This window comes from Erinaceus europaeus, chromosome 7 (assembly GCF_950295315.1).
Source record: "Erinaceus europaeus chromosome 7, mEriEur2.1, whole genome shotgun sequence".
Taxonomy (NCBI): domain Eukaryota; kingdom Metazoa; phylum Chordata; class Mammalia; order Eulipotyphla; family Erinaceidae; genus Erinaceus; species Erinaceus europaeus.
In genome coordinates, this window is record NC_080168.1 from 8,104,690 (window position 1) to 8,126,785 (window position 22,096).

General features: G+C 40.7%; 1 protein-coding gene across 1 annotated transcript in view; it reads left to right on the plus strand.

Moving 5' to 3' along the window:
• The window catches only part of NYAP2 (neuronal tyrosine-phosphorylated phosphoinositide-3-kinase adaptor 2), a 311,899-nt gene that overhangs the window by 252,445 nt on the left and 37,358 nt on the right, over positions 1 to 22,096 (plus strand). The gene's annotated exons all lie outside the window — the stretch shown is intronic.

A 22,096-nucleotide genomic window follows, 5' to 3' on the forward strand; every position in this document is an offset into this window, starting at 1 on the left:
TTAAACAAGTCACTCTCTTTTTTCCATGTTTTGTGTACTTTTATACTGTCTCCGAAAATTTATCAACATTTGATAAATTTATCTATCTACTTTGTTTTATGTAGATTTCTTTTTAAATGTTTTGTCCATAACACTTGCACAGATGTTGTCAATGAACTTGTATATATATTTTGCCTCTTATCCAATTATACTGTACTATCTGTGGCAGCTTTATTTTTACTTTTATTTACTTCTGAGCATGATTGTAAGAAAGACACTGTGAATATCGATGTCCTTATGAACATTCATATCCTATCACATTGGAATTGAACATGGCAGCTAGTCTTCCTTTTAAGGCCAGAAAGAGAAATTGACCAATCCGATAATCAAGAAACTTACCAAAAACTGCAGATTCACAGGCAGTCTTAAATAAATGACTTTTCTCTCTTAGACGAACAATGATGGAAAGACAATATAAGTGTTCATGCATGGTAAACAAGAGCCCTATTTCACTTGGAGAAAAAAGACAAGCAATAAAGGCATACGATAAAACATCATTTAATTCTTCACAGTATAATATTTTGCTCTGATGTTCATTTGGGTGTGCAGTACATGGGAAAAATCACTACATTTAAGTGTTCTGTTTACAACCCAGGAGTAATTCAGTCCACCTACTTAGCTGATGAAGCTTAATTGTTCTTACTGTTAAGTGCTGTGGGTGTTAAATAGGATAATATCATCCTGAAGTGTTTCCTGTCTGCTTTATGGTTCTAATGTTTGCATTCATAAATGAGTGAAATTATAACTTATAAAACTGACATCGATACCATTTTGGAAACTGTCCACTGTTGACTAACAAATGACATAGTCTTCAATTATTTAAAATGTCAAACTAGTTTCAAGACATGATCAAGAATGTTTGCTTTTATTGTCTAATGGATGACATGTACTTTGCAGTGTTTTTTGGTTTGGGTTAACTATGGCCAGTAGTTGAATTATGATTATATGTGTGATCTACACATATGAGATGAGATCAGTTGCTTCTCACAAAGACATTTCAAGCATCATTAGAATTTCTTGTGTCTTCGTTTAAAATATTTAAGTTGCTGATGAAATGAATTCAACTCAAATACTTTTTGGTCTCAGAGAAGTAGATGCAGTGGTGAATGGATTCATAAATGAACCAATGAACCCCAGGAAGACAGACTATCAATAGCTGAACAGAGCTATTCCAAAAACATTATATTCTTCAAATATAATGTTTTAAAAAAAGTTTTTGGATTTTAAAGCACTTGGATACATAAACGAGTGTCACTAGTATCCACTACTTGGACCTCCCGAGTGCTCATGGATTATGTACTTACTACTGTGCTGCCCTCAGTATCGCAGCGACATTTTAAGCTCTTTTTTTCTGTCTTACTTTCTTTTTTCTTAAATCATCTTTCTAGTTGTTTCATCTGAACTTTCGTCAACTCTCAGTGAAAGGAGGTTCCTAAGGTGAATTTCTAAAACAGAAACAAAGTCCTATCTTTACCTGATCAATCTTTGCATTCCTGGGGGAATGTTCTTCATGCTTCAAAGTGCTGTAACAGGGGAGAGACGTTCTTGGTGGTCAGGTTCTGTTAGTTTCCTCTTTATGCAGTGGGGATTCAAGAGTCATAGCCTAGATGATCAGTCAGGGCTACAGTCTCCCTTCTGTGACTGTGACCTGTCATCTCCTTTGACTAAAATTTCCAAATATGTATGATAAATGGGAAATTTGTGTTCTGCGAGGTGGCATAGTAGATAAAGGCTTGGACTCTTAAGCAGGAGGTCCTGAGTTCAGTTCCTGGCAGTACATGTCCCAGAGTAATGTCTGGTTCTTTCTCTCTGCTTATCATCTTCATGAATAAATGAATAAAGTATTTTAAAATAAAATGAGAAATGCAAGAAGGGAGTGCAAGGCCTAAAGCTTTTAGAGTTTACTCTATGACATATCCTATTCTGAAACTCAGAGACATGAAAAGCCACTTTTTTTTTCCACCTCCCTTAACTCACTCCTGAATAAAATAGACTATACACTGCAATTAGGGGAAAGTGACATTGCTTTGAAATTTCACTGCCTCTTTCTTTCCTCCTGTACTGCCTTCTTTCCCTTCTCTTCCTCCTTCTTCTTTAGACTAAGGCATTGCTCTATTCTAGCTTTTGATTGGTGGTGCTAGGTGTTAAAACCAGGACCAATTACATATCCAGTGTGTTGTTTCCCTATAGTTCCCTAAATCCTGGAAGGTGACATTTGCATAGTGAAAACACCATGTCATTTGCTCTCAGCTTTGCTGTCTACCAAGGCATCAGGATCAGGACGTGTGGACTCTTCCCACAACAGAGACACTGTAGTCACTCCAGCGAGGATGCCAGAGTGATGCCACAACAGTGACCTGATTTTTAACAATTCACTGTCAGTATTCATGGTCTCAGTTACTTTGATGGACTTTAGAGATAGAAGCTGCAGAACTTTTTCTAATTTTTTTGTTTGTTTATGTTTTAGAATCTTCAAATCCACCTTTCGACACCCATATGATGTCAACCAATTAGCTCGTGTGTGTGTGTGTGTGTGTGTGTGTGTGTGTGTGTGTGTGTGTGTATGTGTGTGTGTAAGTTGTGGGCCTCCTTTCTGCCCTGGATGACGGCTGATGAGGATTCATGAGCTGACCTATGCGCCTAAGTTATGCCTAGGAAACCACCTGCTAGAACAATAATCATTCTTTCTCCTTTCCTATATATCTTGCCTTCTTACCCAAATTCATGTTTCCAGGTTAATGGAAAAGTCTAGGGCATGTCATTCCAGACACTGTTTGTGCAGAAGAGGCAGGCAGACAGAAGGAACTGATTCTGTCTACTTAGTGCTGCAGTAAACTGTTAGCACTTGGTGATAATAAAAAGCAAATGGGTTTGAATCCCTTTTACTACTGATTTTCAAAGGCCCTGACGTCTTGTTTTCTGACTGCTTGGCTCCCAGACAGACTGCCCTCCCCCTCACCTCCCTGGTACACTTCCTATGACCATAGTCATGATTCCTTTGGCTCTAAGCAGGAGATAGAATGTTCCGTTATTTACTGCAGAGTAAGGCCTGTGCCCTGACTTTTCTTCTTGTGTGGCTTAGAAGCTAAATGAATAGAAATCCGTGAAAGGCGTACGATTTCAGGAATGCCACTTTCCCCCTGTGCTGCTCTGATCCCCTTCTTGAGTTAAGGAATGAGCTGAATTTTATGTACATGTCTAGGCTTCACAGGAAGCTGTTATCTGTGAGGTCAGGACAAAAGGTGCAGACACAGAATATGTTTGCTGCCAAGTTAGCATTTACTTAAGGCTTCTCACATCTAAATGCCTTGATTATTCTATCATAGGTCCTTACCCACAAATATGACCATGGTGATATTGTATTATATCCCGCTAAAGAGTGGACTTTATAATAAGTCCATCATGTCATTTTGACTAGCTTCTATGATTTTTATTTTCCTTCTCATTGCATTATGCCTTCTTTTTTTAAAAAAAATTATTTTATTTATTTTCTCTTTTGTTGTCCTTGTTGTCTTTTTATTGTTATTGATGTCGTTCGTTGTTGGTTAGGACAGAGAGAAATGGAGAGAGGAGAGGAAGACAGAGGGGGGAGAGAAAGAGAGACACCTGCAGACCTGCTTCACCGCCTGTGAAGTGACTCCCCTGCAGGTGGGGAGCCGGGGGGCTCGAACCGGGATCCTTAAGCTGGTCCTTGCGCTTTACACCACCTGCGCTTAACCCGCTGCGCTACCGCCAAATTCCCAGCATTATGCCTTCTTATGTAAACTCCAGCCCTGAACATGACACCATTTAGCTTTTCCAAGCAAGCACAGGCCAAATCTAGTTCCAATCTATGGCTATCAGCTGGCATGGATTAACAGTTCCTAAACATGGCTAGTTAGTGGAATCTCTTAAACACACACAAACAACGTTGTTCTCTTTTCTCATCATTTGTTTATCTTCAAATGGGAAAAGTACAGTAGTTTCCTTAACTAAGCCTGAGGGCATGGAACTGAAGACTCCCAATCCACATGTAGTAAGTTTAGTTTATCTCCTTGTGTTTTCAAGCGTTTCAATTCCCTGTCAGTTGTTATTTAAAAATCATAAAATGGAGACTCTTTGAGGCATTTGAAAATATAGAGTTTCCGGGGAGTAGCGCAGCAGGTTAAGCGCACACGGTGCGAAGCGCAAGGACCAGCGTAAAGATCCCTGTTCAAGCCCCCGGCTGCCCTCCTGCAGGGGCGTTGCTTCACTGCTGGTGAAGCAGGTCTGCAGGTGTCTTTCTTTCCCCCTCTCTAACTTCTCCTCCTCTCTCCATTTCTCTCTGTCCTATCCAACAACAACGACATCAATAAGAACAACGATAAAATAACAAGGGCAACAAAAGAGAATAAATAAACAAATATAAAAAATACAAAGCTGCTAGGGCCGGGTGGTGGTGAACCGGGTTGAGCACATATGTTACAATGCACAAAGACCTGGGTTCAAGCCTCCGGTTCCCAGTGTTGGGGGAAAGCTTCATAAGTTAGGGTGAAGCAGTGCTGCAGGTGTCTCTCTCTCTTTCTCTATCTTCCTTTTTCCTCGGAATTTCTGTTTGTCTCTATCCAATAAATAAAGATAATAATAAAAAATTTAAAAGATACAGAGCTACTAGATTTGCTCAAAATGTTAACATAGTTGAAAGTGGAACCTTTACTCAGAGCCTACAAGGACAAAGGATTTACGTAGACCTGCACGTTTAGCTGAAGTTACTGCCTGGATAATTGTTAAACGGCTTTACAGATTGAGGCTTCTTTTTGAAAGTGAAATGCCATGACTGTGTCCTGTGTCTTGTTGCCAATTATGAGCAGAAGCCCGGATCCTAGAAACCTTCCGGGTTACAGGCTGTGAGTTTTGAAATGGCCAGCTCAGAAGGTGGTAGCCTACCTAGAGGAAAGATAGCCCTACAAATGATAGTCCTAGGTGGACCCACTAGGTGGACCCATAGTGCCACCTAGTGTCTGAAAGGTAACATGCAGCTTTTACTTGAGTTGACTTCTTTATATTTTTTAAATTTTTACTTATAAAAAGGAAACACTGACCAACAAATCTTTTGGGGGCAGACAAGCAATTTGGGGGTAGTAGCAATGTCTTTTATTAGATTACCCACTGAAACAGTTTTGATAATATGTCTTTGAGACTTTCCCTTTGCTTTATTTTTTTCTATCTTCTTTATTTATATACATTTAAATTTGATACTTTAGAATGCCTAACTTATTTATGTATTTATTTCCTTTTTGTTGCCCTTGTTGTTTTTATTGTTGTTGTAGTTATTATTGTTGTTGATGTTGTCATTGTTGGATAGATCTTTATCTCTTTTTTTTTTTCAATTTTTTAAAAAACTTTATTTATTTTCCCTTTGTTGCCCTTGTTGTTTAACATTATTGTGGTTATTGATGTCGTCGTTGTTGGATAGGACAGAGAGAAATGGAGAGAGGAGGGGAAGACAGAGAGGAGGAGAGAAAGATAGACACCTGCAGACCTGCTTCACCGCCTATGAAGCAACTCCCCTGCAGGTGGGGAGCCGGGGATTTGAACCAGGATCCTTACTCTGGTCCTTGCGCTTTGCACCACTTGTGCTTAACCTGCTGCGCCACTGCCCCACTCCCGAGATCTTTATCTCTGTTTTATAATTATTTGAAAAAAATGAGCAGGGCAACTAGAAAGGCTTTGTGACTTAGGCAGGTACATGAAGTTGCAAGAAGCCGGGATTGACCTGGCCCCAAAGGCTTTCCTGGAGTGTGAGATGACCCACCTGTAAAGTTGTTTTCTACACTGTGTGGGAGGGTGGGAGCTTCCTAGCTCCTCCCCCCATCCCTACAGCTTCATCTACTCATTTTCTTTTCAGTTTGGGACCATCTGAAACTACTCCAGGAGTGACCTTGGTCATTTCTGAGTCTACCTCCATTTTCCTACTCTCACACAAAGCACTGCCAAGGAGATGAACTCCTGAGGGTGTGATGGGGTTAGGAATACAACTCCTGGATGGAAGCCAGATGTCAAGCATTGGTGCTGTTATTTTCTTGTGGATCATGGACAGGTTCTATGTGAAGGTAGTCATGCAACTTTGTGTGTTTGTGTGTGTGTGTGTGTTCTAGAATTCTGGTATCCACTTAACTGACAGCACACACACACACACACACACACACACACACACACACACGTTAATATAGTCACTGAGATTTATTCAACTTGTAAGCTTCCACAGCCAGCCTATGAACAGACACTTAAAGGGGGAGGGGGACAGCCCTATTGTCACTTCACAGCCTTTGTTTCCTAAAGCAGATGTTGCATTAGAGCTAGCTAATAATCCCTGGTTGTCAGCTCTTTTGACAGGGATAGTATTTGGAGTGCTGCATTTAATGACTTTGTTCCCGGAAAATGAAGAAGTTAGTTGAAGAACCAAAAGATGACAAGAGCAATCTTTTCCAACACAGCCAACTTTGCATATGAAAGAGGCTGAGGCTTTCCAAGGGCAACAGCAGAGCCAGAGTCACTTATCATTCAAGATGCAACCCAGGAAGGAACCCAGCTAATGCTGCCACTAGTCTCCTGAAACTCAGTAATGAAACAAGGAAGCTTTGGAGAAGCCTGGCGTTAGCAGCTTTTACAAGCACTGGCAAGATTTTCTGGGCTGCCTGGAATTTCCAGGAATTTTGACTCCTATGTCCACTGAAATGAGAGAGTGAATATGAAAACATATTTTGAACGGAAATGCTTAAATGTGAATGCTTCTTGCCAATGATCTATTTATTTAACCCATGGGTACTTTTTAATCATATATATATATATGATTTAAAATGATTTATATATAATTTATTTAATTTTATCAGAGAGAAGTAGAGACCAGAGAACTGGGTCCTCATATGTGGTGTCAGAATTCAGTGAGACCTATATTCTCAAGATACAAAGCCTGCCCTCTACCAGTTGCTGAGTCACCTCCCTAACCACTGAACCCACTTGGAGAGAGCATATTTGAACAAAGAAATAGAAGCCATTGTGTCTCACCTTTACAATGTCAAGGTTCTGTATCCCTCTGGGTTCCTCAGAGAATGAGTAGGTAATTAAACAAGTATCAGGTAGGTGGATAAGAGAAAAAGGGTAAAGAGAAATTAATTAATGACATATATACCTCTTCACACATGGGAGAGACCCAGAAAATATTAGCAACTCAGATTGTGTGGCCTTAGATGTCATCCTTTAAAATGAATTTATTCTTCAGACATTTATTTAGTTTATATATGCCATGAGCGAGTTTCACCCTGAGGAACCAGGAGCCTCTGGCATACATTTCAGAGTTCTGTCAACTGAACTATTTCCCTAACACATTAGATGCCATCTTTAAATAGCTTAACTAGTATTTGGGTATTTGGAATAGCAGCAGACATTTTGAAAAGGGCAAGCAAAGATCAGTTAGGAAGACTTCCAAAGAAGCCGGGAAACAATGCTGTCTTCTCCACTGCTTCAATCCTTCCTTCAAGGGAAATATTCACATGCAAATATCTCTTCAGAGGGAATCTTCACTCTGCCTTCTTGAAGCTGATGTTTCACCAAAGGCGTATTTTGAGGTGGTAGATCTCCTTCAGTCCACTGAGGAATGAGACTAAGCAAGTGTGCATAGACAAGGGTTGACTTGGGGCCATCACAGTTTCTTGTGTTTTCTCTGCTATCCACACATTTTCTTCTTTGCAAGTCTATCATCTCGTCTCCAGTCTCTTTTTCTACTCCTAGATCCAGTCTCACACCAAAGAGAGAGAATGGAGGGATACTTTCTCTGGTCCTAAAGGAATTTCAAATTTTCTAAGTCTGCTCATAGCTTCCAGGATGGAAGAGAAACTGCTTTGCTGCAGGCATCTTCAGGCTCTGCTCCCAGGCTCAGTTCCTTTCTTTAACATGTCAGCTACACCTCAGGCCACCGACTCAGCCTTCAGGGTTGAAGGAAAACAGTAACAGGTAGCAGCTGCCAGTAGTTATGCTACAATTGCATTTGAAAAACAACAGCAGAGACTCCTATTTCTGAGCCTCCCTGGCTCCCTCCCTTGCCCAGTCAGAATCATGAAGACAAGTGTGAAGAGCTTTCATCTAGGAAGAAGCTCTAGCCAGCGTCCGGATTGAAATTATTGAGCCTGGTGCTGCCAAAGAAACTACAGATGGGACCTGCATTCAGCTAATCTAGAAGCTTTTTTTCCATAGCAACTTTAAGTACTAGTTTTTTTTTTTCTTCTAATTTCCTTATTGGGGAATTAATATTTTACATTCAACAGTAAATACTGTGGAGTGGAAAATTCCTTGAACTTTCCCCTTAAAGAAAAACAGGACCCGACCAGTAAGCCACTAGATGTTTAACCAGACCCTGCATAAGGGCAAGCCTTATCAGGACCTTTGCACAGGGTTTAAGGAAAGCTGTTTACCAGATGGTTGCAATTGATGGCAGAAGGATGTGGGGACAGCTACTCTGGCTAAGTCCTATTGGTTGTGTGGTGGTGCGATGTTTAAAATAAGCCTGCGCTTTGCCTTGAGTGGACCCCACGTTCCACTATGTTTAAAATGATTGGATTCCGCGCTTTTTATGGCATGTTATTGGTTGTAGAGTGATAAGGTTATACATTCCCCCTCCCTGAGTGTATTCTGAAATCCTATAAATTGTGTGGTTTGAGCCTTGTTCGGGGTCGAGCCTGGTGGACTGCTGTCAGTCACTTCTCGACCCGGATTCGAATTCGTAAATAAACATCTTTTGCTTCCTTGCAGTGGATGGTGGTTTGATTTTGCTCGCTAACAAATACAATAGTTTATAAATGCATAACATTTCCCAGTTTTCCATATAACAATAACAATACAGTCCCCGCTAGGTCCTCTGTCATCCTTCTTGGACCTGTATTCTCCCCACCCACCCACCCACCCCAGAATCTTTTACTTTGGTGCAATACTCCAGTTCCAGTTCAGGTTCTACTTGTGTTTTCTCTTCTGATCTTGTTTTTCAACTTCTTCCTGAGAGTGAGATCATACCATATAAGTGCTAGTTTTTTAATTCATTAGTTAATTTTATATACAGCTTATTATTAAGTTGCTATTTTTTTTGTATGACCTGGGAGTGATGTTATAAACCTCGAAATGGTACCTTGAAAAAAAGGAAACGGTTCCCCACAGCTCTGTAGGGAATTGTCAAACGACTTTGTCTTTATGGGGCTATGAATAAATATTTGAAAAGCAACTTTGTTAACAGAAGAAGAAAGACTAGACTGCACAGATCACTTTGGAAGAATGCGCTTTTGTAATTGTATAATCTTATATCCTACTATAGTAACCACAAATTAAAAAATGAAGAAAAAGAAAGATAAACTTTAATTATTACATTATTTGTTAAATAGAAAATAAAAATGACAGTGTGTGAGGACCTGGCTTTGAGCCCCCAGCCCCCACCTGTTGTAGGGAGGTTTCAGGAGTAGTGAAGCAATGCTGCTACCTGTCTCTGCCACCCCATCTCCCCCTTCCCGCTTAATTTCACTCCATCTCTATCTCAAATAAATTAATAGTTAAAATGTTTAAAAAGATAATAAAAAACATAAAAAGATGGGAGTCGCGCGGTAGTGCAGTGGGTTAAGCACACATGGTGTGAAGTTCAAGGACCTGCGTAAGAATCCTGGTTTGAGGGAGTCGGGCTGTAGTGCAGCAGGTTAAGCGCAGGTGGTGCAAAGCACAAGGATTGGCATAAGGATCCCGGTTCGAGTCCCAGGCTCCCCACCTGCAGGGGAGTCGTTTTACAAGCGGTGAAGCAGGTCTTCAGGTGTCTGTCTTTCTCTCCCCCTTTCTGTCTTCCCCTCCTCTCTTTATTTCTCTCTATCCTATCCAACAACAATGACATCAATAATAACTACAACAATAAAACAACAAGGACAAAAAAAGGGAATAAATAAATAAATATAAAATATATATATATATATATATATATATATATATATATATATATATATATATATATATATATATAAAAGAATCCTGGTTTGAGCCTCTGGCTCCCCACCTGCAGGGGAGTCGCTTCACAAGCAGTGCAGCAGGTCTGCAGGTGTCTGTCTTTCTCTCCTCCTCTCTGTCTTCCCCTCCTCTCTCCATTTCTCTCTGTCCTATCCAACAACAAAGACATCAATAATAACTACAATAATACAACAACAAGGGCAACAAAAGGAAATAAATATTAAAAACATAAAAAAATAAATTGTATGTACTTAGGATAGCAAATAAACTGGATGAAAGTAAATTAAGATCTTACAGTCACTAATACGAATGATTATGAATCTTTCTCCACATAAATGATTCAATATACCATTCTTTATCTCCGAGTAACACACACCTTATAGAATGGTCTATGTTCTGATACTGTGTTTCTCTATTTGGGTTCCAGTGTGTGGGTTTTCTTTCTCACATCATCTTCAAGCATTCTCCATCATGGTAGAATGCCCTTTAATTTTAACTCCATTCTGAAACTCTCTCCTGGGAGATGGAGTTAGATTCCACAGGCTTAGAGCTAAGTCTCCCAAAAGATTTCTCCCTCTCCAGATGCCATTGTCAGTCCAGATTGTACTTCTGACCAAGCAGCAATAGATAAAAGCTCCCCATGCCTCCTTTGGGATCAATTAATTTGCTAGGGTGATTCATGGAACTCTGAGAGACACATAAAGAGTCAAGCCTAAGAGGCTCAGAGAACAAGGTATGAGAGAAGCATGGAGCTTCTCTGGTCACTGAGTTGGCCACTCTTCCTGAATTTGCATATGTCCACCAACCTGGAATTTCTCCTAACACCATCTTTCTGAGTTCTAATGGAGGATTCTGCCCATAGGCAATATTGACTAATGCAATGATCCCTGGTGATTGACCTAGAATCTCCAACCCTCTCCCCTTTAGAAGAACACAGCTGAAAGCACAAACTCCACTACTTGGCTCCAGTGTCAACCAGCCCTGCCCTTAGGTGTGATTCTAAAGGCATGTCACTGAACTAGCAAGGACATAATTATTGCTCTGTTCAAAGGAAACTTCTGTGACAGAAACAGGAGGAAGACTGACTGTATACTCCATATCATTACAAGCATACCCTGTATAGAGATAATACCTTATGTATGCCTTGCTACAGATTATATACACATTTTTAATATTTGTTCATTCCCTTTTGTTGCCCTTGTTTTATTGTTGTAGCTATTATTGTTGTTGTTACTGATGTCGTTGTTGTTGGATAGGGCAGAGAGAAATGGAGAGAGGAAGGAAAGACAGAAAGGGGGAGAGAAAGACAAACACCTGCAGACCTGCTTCATCACCTGTGAAGTGACTCCCCTGCAGGTGGGGAGCTGAGGATTGAAGCGTTATCCTTACACCGGTCCTTGCACTTTGCGCCATGTGTGCTTAACCCGCCGCGCTACTGCCCGACTCCCTGTATACACATTTATATGTGTATATTCAACATGTTACATTTTATAAAAAAGATCAAATGGAGTTAATTCATTTATAGGTTGGATATTTACAAATATGTGTATTTTATAAGCTCTATTCCTCTCCACTCCTTGTTTTTTACTATCTTACACCAGGCTCGGTGGATAAGTACCCCCAGCACCTGATAACTTGAACTCTTGAATGATTAAGAAATTGAAAGAGAAGGAGGGTGATACAGAGGAGAGAGAGAGAGAGACCTGCAACACTGTATGACCTCTTGTGAAGCTTCATCCCTGCAGGTGGGGGGCCAGGGGCTTGAAGCCAGGTCCCTATACACCTTGATATGTGGGCTCAAGTAGGTGTGCCACCATCTGACCCTTATAACCTAGTTTCTGCAACTAATTCTTGAGTCAAATGTAGAATTAAAAGGATATATGTATATATGTTTCCCTTTCCATTGCCATGGCTTCATCACTCTGTGTTGACTTTTTCCAATAAAAATCAGAGACAGAAAGGGGAACACACAACACTCCCTCCAGGGCCATGAAGGAGAAGCTAAAACATGGGTCACTTAGGTGGGAAATACGGCACGCTATCCAGTGAACTATCTTGGCAGCCCCCAAGAAGTTCATTTTTCTTTTTTCATATTTATTTATTTTCCCTTTTGTTGTCCCCTTTTTTTCATCATTGTAATAGTTATTATTGTTGTTATTGATGTCATTTTTAGATAGGGCAGAGAGAAATGGAGACAGGAAGGGAAGACAGAGGGGGAGAGAAAGATAGATACCTTCAGACCTGCTTCACTGCCTGTGAAGCGACACCCCTGCAGGTGGGGAGCTGGGGGCTGGAACCGGGATCCATAAGCTGGTCCTTGCGCTTTGCGCCATGTGCGCTTAACCCGCTGCGCTATCGCCTGACTCCCCGGAGATAATTTTTCAAAGACTGATATATTTATTTGTTAACAAGAAAGAGTAGAAAGAAGAAAAGCCTCATCAGTATGTATGGCCCTGGGGATAGAACTTGGGTCCTTATGTAAACAATTCCTGAGCTTTGCCCTGTACCAGAAGTCCAGTTGCAAATTAAAATCTCTTTTACAGGTCTGAAAACTCTTAGTGACAAATATAGTCACCACTACAATGTGTCCAGTTAAAAGAAAGTCTGTTTTGGTGTTTTCTGTACTATTTTCTCAAGATGATTTACCCAAGGGGAATTAACAATACTGATGATTGGGAGTGGGGCCGTAGTTCAGTGGGTTAAGCACACCTGCAGGGGAGTCCCTTCAAAGCAGTGAAACAGATCTGTAGGTGTCTTTCTCTCCCACTCTCTGTCTTTCCCTCCTCTCTCCATTTCTCTCTGTTCTATCCAACAATGACATCAACAACAACAATAACTACAACAATAAAACAACAAGGACAACAAAAGGAATAAATAAATATTAAAAAAATAAAAATACTGATGATTATGGCTTTATGGGGAACTGTCGGTGAGTCATCAAAGTTACCAGGAAAGGGCACCACTCGATATTCCTCCACTTCTTTTAAAATAGGGAGGGAATCCTTAAGAACCAGTAGGAGTGATGCAGTTCAAAAAAACAAAAATAAATCAATAGGACTGCATCATATTGAAAAGCTTCTGCACAGCAAAAGAAACCATCTCCCATTCAAAGAGATTCCTTACAGAACAGGAGATTTTTACAGGCTCTATATCAATCAAAAGGCTAATAACCAAAATATCTAAAGAGCTCATCAAACTCAGCAACAATAAAACAAAGAACCCTGTCCAAAAGTAGGGAGAGGCTAGGAACCAAATATTCATCAGAGAAGAGATCCAAAAGACCAATGGATATATGGAAAAGTGATCCAAGTCATTAACTGAAAGAGAAATGCAAATCAAGACAACAATGAAATTTCACTTCACCCCTCCCTGTGAGAATGTAATACATCAGAAAGGAGAGTAACAACCAGTGTTGGGGATGTTGTTGGGTAAAGGAACCCTCCTGCACTGCTGGTGGGAATGTAAATTGGTCCAACCCCTGTGGAGAGCAGTCTGGAGAACTCTCCCAAGTCTAGAACTGGACCTACCTTCTGACCCTGCAATTCTTCTCCTGTGCATTACCCTAAGGAACCAAACACATCATAGAGATGGAAAGAAAACAAGTGTGTGTGTATGTGTGTGTGTCGGGGTGAGGGGGTTATAGGATGAAGTCTAGGGGCTGGTCTGGAGTAGGATACTCCTTGTACTTTCATTTTTCTTTCTACTTCATCAGTCATCACTTTCCCATTTACTTATTCCCAAGGGACTTTGTGCAGAATGACTGCATCCAGGGATCAGAATGTACTGGAGGGTATCACTAGGTGCAAACTTTCTGTGATTTGATAAGCTTTCATATAAATGGTTCCATTCTGCAAATAGTTCTGTAGGGCTTGGACAAAAGAAAAAAAAAAAAACATTGGTAGGATTACTTGTGGAGCATTTTATCTTATACTTCCCTTTTAAAAAACCCTTCTACTTAAAAAACAAAACAAAACAAAACAAAACAGGGAGTTGAGCAGTAGCCCAGCGGGTTAAGTGCACATGGCACAAAGTGCGCAAGGACCTGAGTAAGGATCCCAGTTCAAGCCCCCAGCTCCTCACCTGCAGGGGAGTCACTTCACAGGCAGTGAAGCAGGTCTGCAGGTGCCTTATCTTTCCCTCTCTCTGTCTTTCCCTCCTCTCTCCATTTCTCTCTGTCCTATCCAACAACGATGACATAACAACAACAACAATAATAACTACACCAAGGGTAACAAAAGGGAAAATTTAAAAAAAAAACACAAAATTATACAGCCTCTCTGCCCCATGCTTCCTAATTAGTTCCCTTTCCTTGCAGCCCCAACCAAGGCCTAGGAAAAAGCATGTAAAACTGTCATTATTATTTTTTAAATATCCAAATTTCATTTCACTCTTTCATTATTTTTATTTATTGGATGGGGACAGCCATAAATCAAGAGGGAAGGGGGTGATAGGAGGGAGACAGAGAGACACCTGCAGCACTGCTTCTCCACTCACAAAGCTTTCCCCCTGCAGGTGGGGACTGGGGGCTTGAAGCTGGGTCCTTGAGCGTTGTAACATGTGCGCGCAACCAGGTGCGCCACCACCCGGGCCCTATAACTGTCATTATTAATAAGAGGTATGTGCTACTGTCATTGACACTTAGTGGTAATTAGCATTTGTACTTTAGAGTTTTGCACAGTACTTTGAGATATTCACTTAACAAATGTACTTTGTCTTCTTATTAAGAGTCAGATGTTCTGATAGATACTTAGTGGCAGATTGATAGACTTCTTGTGTTCAAAGGAATTTTCAGCAAAGCAGAGGACACACCTGCAATTCAGGTAATCAAGAGGAGGGAGCACAAAAGACAGGAGGATTGGCTCTGTGAATTTGGGCCGATGTCCTTAGAGGCGGCTTATCACATCTTAACCAAAGAGGAAGTGACATTCTTCTGGTATGTTTTGTCCCCCGTCCCCTGCCTCCAGGATAATCTACCTTTGGAGTTCCAAGTCTAAACATTTCCACCATTCCCAACAGCCTTTTTTTTTTTTTTATAGTCAGAGACAGAGAACGGGAAAGAGAGATAGAGAGTAGGAGAGAACTTCGACACTGTTCCACCATTTGTGAAGTTTTCTCCTTATAGATTGGGATCAAGGCTTTGAACCTGGGTTATTGCACTTGGTAACATGTGCTTTTTGCCTTGTGTGAGCCAACACCCAGCTATTTGCCTGTTGTTTGAATCGCAGAGGGTCAAAGACCTTTAGAGACTTGAAACCAAAAAGCAAACAAGCAAAAAAAAAAAAAAAAAATCTGTGGAATCAGGAATCATACTAAAGGACAGTCAAGTACAAGGGATTTTCTACTTTAACACTAACAAGGGCCCAGAAGGGGAAAACGGAAGGAACAGTTTAGGTGAATGGAATTCTTATAGGTTCCTCAAGAATTAGATTATCTTTTTCAAAAAACAATATTAGTGATTTAATATTGATTTACAGAATTATAAAAGGGTATAATTCCATGAATTCTTATGACCAGAGTTCTGTGTCCCCATTCCTTCTACTGGGCAGTGCATTCGTTCTCCCAAGATCACTGATATGGGTTGACTATATTTCTTTAACTAAGTATCTATGTGTATTATCTGTGTGTGTGTGTATATATATATATATATATATATATATATATATATATATATACCCTTTTTTTCCTATAGTCCTGCCTTCTAGTCCTTTCTAAGTTGTACCCGCTGCTTACGAGTGTCTTTCCTTTTTTTTTCTCTCTCTTCTTCTCCTTCTCCCTCTCCCTCTCCCTCTCCCTCTCCCTCTCCCTCTCCCTCTCCCTCTCCTTCTCCTTCTCCTTCTCCTTCTCCTTCTCCTTCTCCTTCTCTGTATGCTGATAGAATTGGAGTTCTAGCCCTCCTGTTATCTTTCCCATTTCTCCCCCTCTGGGAGTATGGGCCAAAATTCTTTATAGGGTGCAGAAGGTGGAAGGTCTGGCTTCTGTAATTGCATCTCTGCCTGAAATGGATATTGGTAGGTCCACCCTGACCCCCAGCATGTGTCTCTCTTTCCCTAGTGTGGTAAAGACTCTGAAGATGTGAGGTTCAGGTGAAATCACACATTGGTGAAATCACCTCACTAGGGAGTTCAAGATGAGACTGTATCTTAAACGTGATAATTTCCTACAGCTTACAAATAGAGAGGTGACCTATCTAAAATATTGGGCAGCAGTTTCAAACATGTTTCTCTGTAACCCAAACTGAAAATTAACTGGAACCTTCTCACTGGAGCTTCAGATATAAATAGGAAGAGGTGTAGTTTCTCAGATCATCAGCATTACCAATAAAATGCTGACCTAGAAGAGTCCTCAGTTGCTGGAATGCCTGAGAACTTGGATTCCTTTCACTGTGTTTTTACATTGTGAAACATTCCCAGTGTCAGTCAAGTAGGAAAGCTAATGTATTGAATTCTGTTAAACACGTATTTTAATCACGGCCCTTCTAGATATTAGTTTACTCATTCTATTTTCTCTTATTTCAGTCAGAGCACTTTTCAGCACTGGCCTATGGAGTTGACAGTGAATGAACCAGGAACTTAGAGCCTCAAGCATGGAAGTCTGTTTCACAGACCCATATGCCCTCTTCCAGGTCCTATCTCTAATTACTATAGACATGTGACTTCTAAAACCAAAACATTCTAAATAATCCCACTTAAAACAGTTGCCAAGTAAATGATAATGATTCAGTATCATTCTGTCATGTGAAATACAGTTTCTTCTTTTTTTAATGTTTATTTTATTTATTCCCTTTTGTTGCCCTTGTTGTTTTATTGTTGTAGTTATTATTGTTGTCGTCGTTGTTGGATAGGACAGAGAGAGATGGAGAGAAGAGGGGAAGACAGAGGGGGGAGAGAAAGACAGACACCTGCAGACCTGCTTCACTGCTTGTGAAGTGACTCCCCTGCAGGTGGGGAGCTAGGGCTTGAACCAGGATTCTTACACTAGTCCTTGTGCTTTGTGCCACCTGCGCTTAACCTGCTACGCTACAGCCCAACTCCCACAGTTTCTTTTTTTTTTTTTAAATATTTATTTTATTTATTCCCTTTTGTTGCCCTTGTTGTTTTATTGTTGTAGTTATTATTGTTGTTGTCGTCATTGTTGTATAGGACAGAGAGAAATGGAGAGAGGAGGGGAAGACAGAGAGGAGGAGAGAAAGATAGACACCTGCAGACCTGCTTCACCGCCTGTGAAGCGACTCCCCTGCAGGTGGGGAGCCGGGGTTCGAACCAGGATCCTTATGTCGGGTCCTTGTGCTTTGCGCCGCCTGCGCTTAGCCCGCTGCGCTACCGCCCAACTCCCTACAGTTTCTTCTTTTAACATCATTTTGTGGGAGGAGCTCTAATAGTTCACATCATCATTGTTGACATAAAGTTCATTTTCACATCTAAACAAGCAAGTACTCCAGTACTATACTCTTTGCCCATACAGCTTATAGTAGTGGGCCATATTTCACATTTGGTTCTCACTGTTGTTTTGTTTTCAATCTCATATAACCATGGCTTTTTCTAGAACTCATATTTGGTTTTTGAAAATAATGGAAATCTCATTTTAGAACACTTTTTTGTTTTTCAGGATGCCCCTCAAAATTAATCCTTTTGTTTTCTTGAAATACATTCAAGTTAATCACTTTGCGCAAAACGACTAGATGTGGCAGCCTTCTTAAAGGATCATGTGACCCACACTGTTCAATTTACTTAATGAGTTATCTCTGAATAAAAGCTGGTTTTTACAATTAAAATACGCTGTGTGACTGAGGGGTGGTGATGTGAGCAGGGCGGGAGGGGGGAGGGAAACGCTGGAGAGAATATTTTTAGAATCCGTCCATCATGGAGTCAAATCAGTTGACTAAATCTATTATATTTTTCTTGAGAGAAAGAAGGGAAATATCTGACTTTGCTCCATCTATTTCTAAATGAGTTTTACTTAACGTTTCTCTCTTGGTCTGAGAGTTGTGGTTTGTTAACTGTTTAACATTCTCCTCTTGTGCTCATTGCAAGTCGTAATCATTACTCTGATGGAAAAGCAGAAATATCAAAAGTCAAGTGAAGCCACAGGTTCGCATGGTTACTAGCAACGTGCTTGGGACTAAAACCCCGCTCTAATGTCTGCTCTTGAGTAAACCCAGCTGAAATCCATCCCAGGCCTGTTTTAGGACACAAGCCGGCTATACATTTTCTATACCACTAGAGGGCAGTAGAGGACCATCAAAGTTACTGTCATTGCAGTTATTGGAACTGATTATCCACAGGGACTTGTTACTCAGGAATAAATGAACAAAAATAACTCGTTGTGTCTCAAATGGTGCCCTTTTTCATGTTTGTTAGCTTTATTGTGAAAAAGAGGCACTTAGTACAGACACAAAAATAAGTTTAAAAACAAGTACCAGCAACCTATGCAGTGAGTATGTAGCCCTTTGTTAAGGTATAGTGAGATTTGAAGCAAGGCTATGTACACTTGATCTTTTGCAATGTGTATTATTGGCGTGAAATCGTAAAACAGTGCAATCACTTATGCAACAGCTGCTAATAACTGCCTTCCATTGAATTGTCTTTTCATCTTTGGCGAATAGATGAAAAGTCATCACAAAGTACGAATTCAGTATTTAACATGCTGAGTGATTTTACTAAAGGACTCCAAATGCTTTGATTCGAATAGCAAATAAGACTTTATTGTTCTTTAAAATTTTTATTATCTTTTTTTATTTATTGGATAGAGACAGTCAGAAATTGAGAGGGAAGGGGCTGACAGGGAGAGAGACAGAGAGACACTTGCAGCCCTGCTTCATCACTTGGAAAACTTAACCCCTGTATGTGGGGACGCGGGGGGGGGGGGTCTCGGGCCAGGGTCTTTGCACATTGTAACATCTGCGCACAACCAGGTGCTTCATCACCCAGCCCCCATTATGTTTTATTCTTTAAAAATTAAATTTGGGAGTCGGGCGGTAGCGCAGCAGGTTAAGCGCAGGTGGCGCAAAGTGCAAGGACCAGCATAAGGATCCCGGTTCAAACCCCCAGCTCCCCACCTGCTGGGGAGTCGCTTCATAGGCAGTGAAGCAGGTCTGCAGGTGTCTATCTTTCTCTCCCCCCTCTGTCTTCCCCTCCTCTCTCCATTTCTCTCTGTCCTATCCAACAACAACGGCATCAATAATAACTACAACAATAAAGCAACAAAGGCAACAAAAGGGAGTACATAAATAAGTATTAAAGAAAAAAATTTAAAAAAAATTAAAATTAAAAAATTACACTTGCAACTAGGGGGGAATTGTGCAGTGATAGAACACAGGAGTTGTAGATTGTGGATTTTTTTTTTTTTTGAGCATCATATATGTCAGGCTGATGTGCTCATTCTTTCTTAGTAAGTAAACCAATAAATATATTTTAAAAATTTATATATATTCAGACCCTTGGGAAAATGTAGGGCAAACCCAATATTTCTAGTGATTTGGATTACAAAAAAAAATTATCTATCAATGTAGCTAGAAGTATAGAAAGTTTTCTATGGATGGTAGCAATTACTTAATGTAAGGAGGGCTAGAGCTAGAGGCAGTCTTCTCATGTCCTCTTTATGAAAACTGAATGCAGACTTGGTTCATCCTATCATCTGAAATCACTGAGACATGCCAGAGCAAAAGAACAGAAAAAAAAAAAAAATCATCGATACTAATGTATCAATGGTTCTTCTCTGGTGAGTGCTTTTCCATCTTCCTGACTAAAAGTTTAAAATATCAGGAAAAGAAAACAACAACAACATACAACTCCATTAGGAACATAGAGTTAAGGATGAACAGGTTAAATTAATAGCTACTGTTATTCTTGACTAGACACCAGTGTGAGGGACAGGGAGCTAGCTTGCTGGTTGAGCACCCGACTTGCCTAGCTTTCAGAATGGCAGTACCCGACCTCCACAGGGACTGAAGTTCATCAACCGGTACTGCAAAGCCCAAATCGTAAAGCAAAGGAAACAAACAAACAAACAAACAAAAACTCACCAGAAAGGCATTTTGAGCACCAGGTATGTATGGGGAGTAGCAGGTTGATGGGATAAATCCCATAGAGGTGGGATTTTCAGAGTTGTCTTTTATGACAGAAAATTGAAGTTATCCCCCAAATGAATCACTTTGCTTTGCACATTCACACCGGGCCCATTCAGTCACCATTTACGCTCACCGCTGGCCTGGTATTTTGTGGGTCCTATTCTGAAAGGAGTTGGACATAATCCAAGAGGAGACCCTCACCTCAAATCCATCCCGTCCACATTTGCTGTGACTCTCTTGAGTTATTAAAGCCCAAAGCCTTGGAGGAAAGCACAGAGGTCATTTGTTTTGTCACCTCTACCCATGAGGCAGGCTTAGAGGCAATGGGTGCATGTTGTCCTAGAAAGTACTTTTTTTTTTTTAGGTTTAACTTTCTTTTTTTAATTTATTTTTTATTTAAGAAAGGATAAATTAACAAAACCATAGGGTAGAAGGGGTACAACTCCACACAATTCCCACCACCCAATCTCCATATCCCACCCCTCCCCCGATAGCTTTTCCATTCTCTATCCCTCTGGGAGCATGGACCCAGGGTCATTGTGGGTTGCAGAGGGTGGAAGGTCTGGCTTCTGTAATTGCTTCCCCGCTGAACATGGGCGTTGACTGGTCGGTCCATACTCCCAGTCTGCCTCTCTCTTTCCCTGGTAGGGTGGGTCTCTGGGGAAGCAGAGCTCCAGGACACATTGGTGGGGTCTTCAATCCAGGGAAGCCTGGCCGGCATCCTGATGGCATCTGGAACCTGGTTACTGAAAAGAGAGTTAACATACAAAGCCAAACAAATTGTTGAGCAATCATGGACCCAAAGCTTGGAATAGTGGAGAGGAAGTGTTAGGGGGGGTACTCACTGCAAACTCTAGTGTATTTCTGCTTTCAGGTATATATTTTGCACTTGTTTATGGATACGTGTGAACATAAGCTCTAACAGAACCTGGTGTATATCTAGGTTTTGGGACTTTGTCAGAAAGTGATCCACCTGGGATGGAATTAGAGAATGCTACGAAAGGAAAGGTCTCACCCGAGTGATGAAGCTGAAGGGTTGTCATTCCACACCTGAAGTCTCTGGACACAGTCTGAGCTGAAGCATGTTGAGGTGGCAATCGTTGCGTTGATTAGGTTGCGATCAACAGATGCAATATTATTTTATATGGATTGGGAGAGGCATGCAGGAAAGTGGGCCCTATCCTAAGGTTCCAGGACTGGGAAATATAGGCTCTATAGTGGAGATGTGAGGTTCCTGCTGTCTTAGGGTTCAAAAAGACAATGGATAGTTAATGTTATCATCACATTATTTGGTAATTAGGTTAACTTTGAAAAGTCCTTTTGTTAGGGTTTGCTGTATCTTGTAAATAGCTGTGCCACTGGTTGCCTCTGATCTACTTGGTCTAGGCTTTTGAGAGAGTCCGCATATCAAATACACAGCCTATATATTAGAAAGACTCAGTCTGTGTTTTAAAAACTTTGAGACATACAATTAATTTCTCCCCTCATATTAATAAACTAGTGATTTATATGACTACACTTTACTAGAAGTGTACATAAACACCATTCCCACGACCAAAAGACTGTGTCCCATCCCACCCACCCACCCCCACCCCCCACCGGCCCAGGAAGCCACATGTCTCCCCCTCACCACAGGGTTTTTACTTTTGTGCCCTACTTAGAAGGTACTTTTATTTGACCTAAGAGTAAGATCCTGAAATACTGTACCTGAGAAGTCCTGCTAACTTCACTTTGGAGACATTTATAATCTCAGCCTATTTCTCAATGGTGATATGAGCCTCTAACGAATCTACCTAGCAGGCAGAAAATTCAGGAGTCTTCAGGCTTTTATTATATTTATATTGCTACAGTTTTTTTAATTTTTATTTATAAAAAGGAAACACTGACATAAGCATAGGATAAGAGGGGTACAACTCCACACAATTTCCACCACCAGAACTCCATATCCCATCCCCTCCCCTGATAGCTTTCCTATTCTTTATCTCTCTGGGAGCATGGACC